General features: G+C 50.1%; 1 long non-coding RNA gene across 1 annotated transcript; it reads right to left on the reverse strand.

The window, feature by feature from the left end:
* Positions 1-5,237: 5,237 nt before the first annotated feature.
* On the reverse strand, positions 5,238-6,126 carry LOC127001169 (uncharacterized). Its single transcript, XR_007754835.1, has 3 exons — positions 5,899-6,126; positions 5,498-5,578; positions 5,238-5,335 (listed from the first exon to the last, which is right to left on the reverse strand). It is a non-coding gene; the product is annotated as an uncharacterized LOC127001169 (long non-coding RNA).
* Between the last annotated feature and the right edge of the window lie 1,229 nt (positions 6,127-7,355).

The raw sequence follows: 7,355 nt of genomic DNA on the forward strand, positions 1-7,355 counted from the left end.
GAAGTAAGCCACAACCCGTTCCATGTCGGCACATGCCTGGGACAGCACTCCACCAATCCCCTCATCACTGGCATCACAATCCAGTATAAAAGGCTTAGAGGGGTCTGGGTAGGTGAGTACGGGCGAGCTGATGAGGGCCTCCTTGAGCTTCTCAAAAGCAACCTGAGTTTCCGCTGTCCACTCAAACTTGCGCCCCTTCTTCGTCAGGAGGTGCAGTGGTGCAGCAATCGTAGCGAAGCCTTTCACAAACCTGCGGTAGTATGAGCACAACCCGAGGAAGCTCCGCAGCTCCTTCACGTTGGTGGGTGTCGGCCAGTCCCTTACCGCAGCCACCTTCTCAGGATCAGTGCGTACTCCAGCCTCGCTCACGATGTGTCCCAAGTATTGGACCTCCCTTTGGAATAGGCAGCATTTCTTCGGGCTGAGCTTAAGGTGTGCAGCTCTAAACCGGGCGAAAACCTCTGATAGCCTTTCCATCTCCTGCTCGAAAGTCTGGCCAAAGACAATCACGTCGTCGAGGTAGATGAGTGCCGTCTTCCAGTGAAGTCCCTCCAGCACCCTCTCCATCAGCCGCTCGAACGTGGCCGGCGCGTTGCAAAGGCCTAAGGGCATGACCTTAAACTGCCACAGGCCTTGACCGTAGGAGAAGGCTGTTTTCTCTTTGTCCTGCTCCGCCAATTTGACTTGGTGATACCCAGACTTCATATCCAGTGTTGAAAACCACTTGGAGCCCACCAAAGCGTCGAGCGTGTCGTCGATCCTTGGGAGTGGGTATGAATCCTTGATGGAGAGATCGTTGAGGGTTCGGTAGTCCACGCAGCACCTGAGGGAACCGTCCTTTTTCCTGACGAGCACTACAGCAGACGCCCACAGGCTGCTGGACCGCTCGATTAACCCCTGTTGCCGGAGATCATCCATTACCTCATCCATCTCCTTGCTACGGGCTGGCGCCATCCTTCGAGGAGCTTGCTTCACTGGGCGGTGGCTACCTGTGTCGATGTGGTGCTCTACCAGGTCCGTACACCCCAAGTCCAGGTCTCCTGTGGAAAACACATCTGCATTCCTCACGAGAAGCTCCCTGAGCTGTTCCACTTGGGGCTCCTCTAGACACTTGGAGCTTCTGTCAAACAGGTCGCGCAGGTAGTCGGGCAGCTCCTCCTGGGGTTTCGTCAGGGTTCTCCTGCAGACACAGGTTCTCGGTTCCTGGTCGGTCTCTTGGCACAACCCCACCATGGTCCCTTGTTCTATTTTCTTTGGGCTGAAGGAAACATTGGCCACGACGACAGGCACTTCCGCTGCAGCAGGGTCTACCAAAGTACTACCTACAATCACCCCGTTTTCTACCGGGCATCGACTTCCACTCTCTACCACACACAGGCTAGCCGAGAGGGCACCCGTAATTTGACAGGGTAACAGCATCTCCGACCTCGGAGGAATAATGGTGGTGCGCTTGACCGTCACTGGCAGGTCTTCCTTGTTCACAGTCGTCAGTGGCACCCTTCTTCCTCCTACAGTCAGCTGCTTAGCGCGGAAGTCCAGCTCGCACCTGTGGGAGACAAGATAATCCATACCTAGGATGCAGGGGTCGTACATGTCAGCCACGTAGACAGAGAGGAACTCTTCCTTTCCTCCGAGCTCAAACTTCACGTCCACTGAGCCTCTGAGCTCTGCGTAGTGTCCTGTGACTCTGCACAGTCGATGCGGCGTCTTAGGAAGCCGACGATGACTCACCAAATCAGGCCGCACCAATGTGCGTTCCGAGCCTGTGTCGACGACCACAGGCCACAACACTCCGCCAACCTTGCCCTCCACTTGGCAGCTTGTCATGGTGGTTCTCCTGCACACTGATATCTTCGGGGCATGTACAGGACAGACTGGTCGTTGCCCCCGTGAACCAGTCCTCCTTAGTTTCCCGAGTGGTGGTCCCTCGCCGGGAGCACAGTTTTCCGACACTCATTCTTCCAGTGCCCCTTTTCTCCACAGATCCAGCACTTGGATCCTTCCCTGGGCTTCTTCTTAGCGCCACCTTCATATTCCTTCTTCCTCTTATAGCATTCGTTCTCCTTGTGCCCAACCTTCTCGCAGTATCAGCACGTTCCTTGGAACCTGTCTGTGTCGCTGACAGCGCCCTTTCGTGCTCTAAAGCCAGATGTCGAGTCGTCCCTGAAGCTTGACAAGCTAGACCTAACAAAGGACTCAAACTCCATGGCACGTGCCAGAGCTTCCTGCATTGATGTTGGCTTAGCTTGGTTCACTTGTATCTTCAGCTGAGGGCTGTCCAGGGCATCGATGAATTGATCACGCAGCAAAACCGTCAGCAGGTCAGGGGTGGCACCTGGGTATGCCTTGTGCGCCATGCTCTCAAGGTCCTGAGCGAGTTCCTGAAGAGACTCGCCGCGCTTCCTGTTGCGGGTTCTGAACCTAACCCTGAAGAGCTCGTTCTGGTGCTTGGCTCCATATCATTGCTCCAGCGCCTGTGCCAGCCCGCTGTAGCTGCCCTTTGTCGCATTGTCGAGCTGAGCAAGGACCTCCAGCACTGCCCCTTTCAGGCTAGTGGCCAGCTGTACCGCGCACTCTTGGTCATCCCATTCGTTCTGAGCTGCCAACAGCTCAAACTGAGCGCGGTAAGACTCCCAGGAGACCTTGCCATCAAACTCCTGAGGATTCTTTCTAACAGGCGAGCCCAGCAGACTCATGGGGCTGGCGGAACTTCTTGCGGGGATAAACTCAGGCGAAACAGGGCTCAAACTACCCCGGACTTGCGTAGGAGAAGCATCTTGGATACAACTAGCCCCTGCAGGCACTGGCTGTCCGTTTCCAGCCAAGCAGTCTTCAAGGGCCTTCACTCTGTCACTTACTTCTAATATTTCTTTGTGTGTCGTCTCCCGTACCACCTCCATCTCTTGTTGAAGATTTGTGTGTTCTTTCTCCACTTCTATCAGGCGTTGTCCCAAGTTCGTGGTCACCTCAGTCATTTCTCTTCGCACTGACTCACTTCAATCCTGTACTGTTTTTAGCTGTAGCTGTAATCCCGTGAAGCGATCTTCTAGCTGTTCCTTGAGTTCTTGGAGTGTTCCTTCTTGTTGTTGCTGTGCTCTTTCTTGTTGTTGCTGTGCTCTTTCTTGTTGTTCTTTGAGTTCTTGGAGTGTTCCTTCTTGTTGTTGCTGTGCTCTTTCTTGTTGTTCTTTGAGTTCTTGGAGTGTTCCTTCTTGTTGTTCTTTGAGTTCTTGGAGTGTTCTTTCTTGTTGTTCTTTGAGTTCTTGGAGTGTTCTTTCTTGTTGTTGCTGTGCTCTTTCTTGTTGTTCTTTGAGTTCTTGGTGTGCTCTTTCTTGTTGTTCTTTGAGTTCTTGGAGTGTTCTTTCTTGTTGTTGCTGTGCTCTTTCTTGTTGTTCTTTGAGTTCTTGGTGTGTTCTTTTTTGTTGTTCTCTGAGTTCTTGGAGTGTTCTTTCTTGTTGTTGCTGTGCTCTTTCTTGTTGCTCCCCCTGTAGTCTCAAGGCTTCCAAAAGTTCAGTCAACATGTCGTCCCTCTGGGCAGCTTGGGAACGAGTCTCCATGGCGAAAAAATAAATGTCTACACTCCTGACACCAGTGTTATGCCGGACGTATTACTTGGGTTCCGTGTCGCCGTCACAAGACTCCGTGGGAGGGAGATATAAGAATATAAGAACATAAGAACGCAGGAGTCTACAAGAGGCCGGTAGGCCTGTACGAGGCAGCTCCTTTGACCCTAAGCTCCCGTGTATCTAACCCCACCTAATATCGCTGTCCATGAATGTATCTAGTCTATTTTTGAATGTGACAATTGTATTGGCACTCACCACATGACTGCTAAGCCTATTCCACTCATCCACCACCCTGTTAGTAAACCAATTTTTGCCTATGTCCCTGTTGAATCTGAATTTATCCAGTTTAAACCCGTTACTTCGTGTCCTACCCGGTTCTCTTACCAACAAAACCTTATGAATGTCTCCCTTATTAAAGCCCTTCATCCATTTATAAACCTCGATCATGTCTCCACGCACCCTTCGCCTTTCTAGAGAATGCAAGTTTAACTTTTTGAGTCTTCCCTCGTATGGCAAGTTTCTCAACCCCTGAATCATCTTAGTCATCCTCCTCTGCACCGATTCTAACATTTTGATATCCATTCTATAGTAAGGTGACCAGAACTGAACCGCATAGTCAAGATGAGGTCTAACTAATGCTAAATATAGTTTGAGGAAGACTTCGGGGCTTCTGTTGCTTACGCTCCTTGAAATAAATCCCAGTACCCTATTATCTCGATTTCTAGCTTGAATGCATTGTGCCCTTGGACGGAGATCAGAGCTCACTAAGACCCCTAAATCCCTCTCGCACCCAGACCTACTTATGAGAGTGTCATTTAAGCAATAGTTATGTGAGGGGTTGTTCCTACCTACACTCAGAATACTGCACTTCCCTACATTGGACTCCATCTGCCATTTATCCGCCCAGTCATATAATCTGTTGAGTTCACCTTGGAGAATACTAGCGTCCTGATCCGACTCAATTACTCTACCGATCTTGGTATCTGCAAATTTACTAACATCACTACTAATTCCTGTATCTAAGTCATTGATATAAATAATAAACAAAAGTGGACCTAATACCGAACCTTGTGGGACCCCACTCGTAACACATCCCCAGTCAGATCTTTTACGTAAACACTTTGCACAACTTCTGTAGTTTAATATTCTTCCTTTGTAGTACACTTCACTCTTAACTCTTCACTGGCCACTAGCTTACTATGACTCGGACTGGGGCTCTCTCGCCCTCTTCTCCTATATATATCCAGAACAGTACAGTCTAGAACGTTACAGTATATTTTAGATCATACAAGAACATGTAGCAAAAATATATGCGAGTTGGCAACACTTCCCGCCTGGCGACTGGCCGCGCCCCACGGGGTGCGGACGGCTCACCTTGCTCCCCGCCCCCCTGCCCGCTCCTCCCGGAGCCTTCTAGAGGTACATGCATGGACGCCGGGGGAAGCTTCCAGTACAACAGTATCTTTTGTTCTGTTGTAGCTTCTAGTGTGTCAGGATGGCCGTGGTGCTGGCCCAGGCACGCGTAATGCAGCCTGAGGATTTTTCACAACAGCGGCGGTCACTCGAGGCTCGCTGAAACTTGTCAGCATCCAAAACAACAGTGACGAGTACCTTGGCATGAAACACATCTCCCGCCTCCTGTATGGTAAAGGGATTAATATGTCACCATCCAACACAACAGTGAAGAGTACCTAGGCATGAAACACATCTCCCCGCCCCCTCAAAGGAAAAGGGATTAATATGTCACCATCCAACACAACAGTGACGAGTACCTAGGCATGAAACACATCTCCCCGCCCCCTCAAAGGAAAAGGGATTAATATGTCACCCTCCAACACAACAGTAACGAGTACCTTGTCATGAAACACATCTCCCCGCCCCCTCAAAGGAAAAGGGATTAATATGTCACCATCCAACACAACAGTAACGAGTACCTTGGCATGAAACACATCTCCCCGCCCCCTCAAAGGAAAAGGGATTAATATGTCACCATCCAACACAACAGTGACGAGTACCTAGGCATGAAACACATCTCCCGCCCCCTCAAAGGTAAAGGGATTAATATGTCACCCTCCAACACAACAGTGACGAGTACCTTGGCATGAAACACATCTCCCGCCCCCTCAAAGGTAAAGGGATTGATATGACACCATCCAACACAACAGTGAAGAGTACCTAGGCATGAAACACATCTCCCGCCCCCTCAAAGGTAAAGGGATTGATATGACACCATCCAACACAACAGTGAAGAGTACCTAGGCATGAAACACATCTCCCGCCCCCTCAAAGGTAAAGGGATTAATATGTCACCATCCAACACAACAGTGACGAGTACCTTGGCATGAAACACATCTCCCGCCCCCTCAAAGGTAAAGGGATTAATATGTCACCATCCAACACAACAGTGACGAGTACCTTGGCATGAAACAGATCTCCCCGCCCCCTCAAAGGTAAAGGGATTAATATGTCACCATCCAACACAACAGTGACGAGTACCTTGGCATGAAACACATCTCCCCGCCCCCTCAAAGGTAAAGGGATTAATATGTCACCATCCAACACAACAGTAACAAGTACTAAAGCATGAAATACATTTCCCCTGTCTCCCAACGAGAAAAAAGATTGACTGACTTCTCACAAACCAAAACAACTGTAACATCATTTCTTTATCCATGTAGTGGAATGCTATACCTATATTTCTCACCATGTTATATGTATCACCGAAGATCCGATTTATATGACTTTCTGGTTGCATATAATCTTGCACTATTACTCCCAGGTCTCTCTCTTCATTTACTTTCTTTAATATTTCGCCATCTCCCATTTGTGTGTGTGTGCGTGTGGGGGGGGGGTGCTTCCACGCGACGCGTCACGGCCTCGAGAAAATGCGCAATATCTTCGGCTGTCATAACTCTTTTTCTATTATTATGAGAGAAGTTTTCTTACACTATACACTATTCTAGATGAATATAGAATTATTGCAAAGACACCATTTCCACCTCTTTTAAATGTCTAAGCTTTCCCCGCGCACAACATCCAGAGAAATATATCGCCATCCGTACTCTAAGGGTTAACTATAGCGAAAAGACACTAATAATTAAAAATTTCACCGGTAACTATAAATAAATGTAGTTATTGGAGTGGAGGAGACAGTTTTTGGGTCGGAAATCGGAAAACATAAGAGGCTGAGTACGACAATCTGGTGAAGCAAGTGTCGAGTCAGTGTCGGAGTGTTGGTCAGTGAGGGCGGGCGTACAGGTGTGAGTCAGTGTCGGAGTGTTGGTCAGTGAGGGCGGGCGTGCAGGTGTGAGTCAGTGTCGGAGTGTTGGTCAGTGAGGGCGGGCGTGCAGGTGTGAGTCAGTGTCGGAGTGTTGGTCAGTGAGGGCGGGCGTGCAGGTGTGAGTCAGTGTCGGAGTGTTGGTCAGTGAGGGTGGGCGTGCAGGTGTGAGTCAGTGTCGGAGTGTTGGTCAGTGAGGGAGGGCGTGCAGGTGTGAGTCAGTGTCAGAGTGTTGGTCAGTGAGGGCGGGCGTGCAGGTGTGAGTCAGTGTCGGAGTGTTGGTCAGTGAGGGCGGGCGTGCAGGTGTGAGTCAGTGTCGGAGTGTTGGTCAGTGAGGGTGGGCGTGCAGGTGTGAGTCAGTGTCGGAGTGTTGGTCAGTGAGGGTGGGCGTGCAGGTGTGAGTCAATGTCGGAGTGTTGGTCAGTGAGGGTGGGCGTGCAGGTGTGAGTCAGTGTCGGAGTGTTGGTCAGTGAGGGCGGGCGTGCGGGTGTTGAGTCAGTGTCGGAGTGTTGGTC

Source organism: Eriocheir sinensis, chromosome 20, assembly GCF_024679095.1.
Source record: "Eriocheir sinensis breed Jianghai 21 chromosome 20, ASM2467909v1, whole genome shotgun sequence".
Taxonomy (NCBI): Eukaryota; Metazoa; Arthropoda; class Malacostraca; order Decapoda; family Varunidae; genus Eriocheir; species Eriocheir sinensis.